Genomic DNA, 489 nt, shown 5'->3' on the forward strand with positions numbered 1-489 from the left:
GCAGTAGAGGCGGCGCAACTATAACGACATGTGAATAATCCCGCCCACTCTAAAGCGGTACTGAACTGCAGTGGAAACATAAACCGAGCCGAGTCGTACCACGTAGTGGAAAAGCGCCATAAGTAGAAGCCCTGCCCCACCACATTATTTGCTAATGGGGAGAGCCATTTTGGTTTCTCCGTGAGATTAAAGAGATGAGCAGCAGCATAATTCTGAGCAAGAAAATAAAAAGGAGTTAAAGAGGATAAAATACTTGTGACCATGGACCACAAAACCAATCATAAGTGTCAATTTTTTTAAATCAAGCTGAATAAATAAGCTTTCCATTAATGTATGGTTTGTTAGGATAGGACAATATTTGGCCGAGATACAACTATTTGAAAATCTGGAATCTGAGGGTGCAAAAAAATCTAAATATTGAGAAAATCGCCTTTAAAGTTGTCCAAATGAAGTTCTTAGCAATGCATATTACTAATCAAAAATTAAGTT

This window comes from Sinocyclocheilus rhinocerous, unplaced genomic scaffold (genome assembly GCF_001515625.1).
Source record: "Sinocyclocheilus rhinocerous isolate Xijiao unplaced genomic scaffold, SAMN03320098_v1.1 scaffold1310, whole genome shotgun sequence".
In the NCBI taxonomy this organism is placed as follows: Eukaryota; Metazoa; Chordata; class Actinopteri; order Cypriniformes; family Cyprinidae; genus Sinocyclocheilus; species Sinocyclocheilus rhinocerous.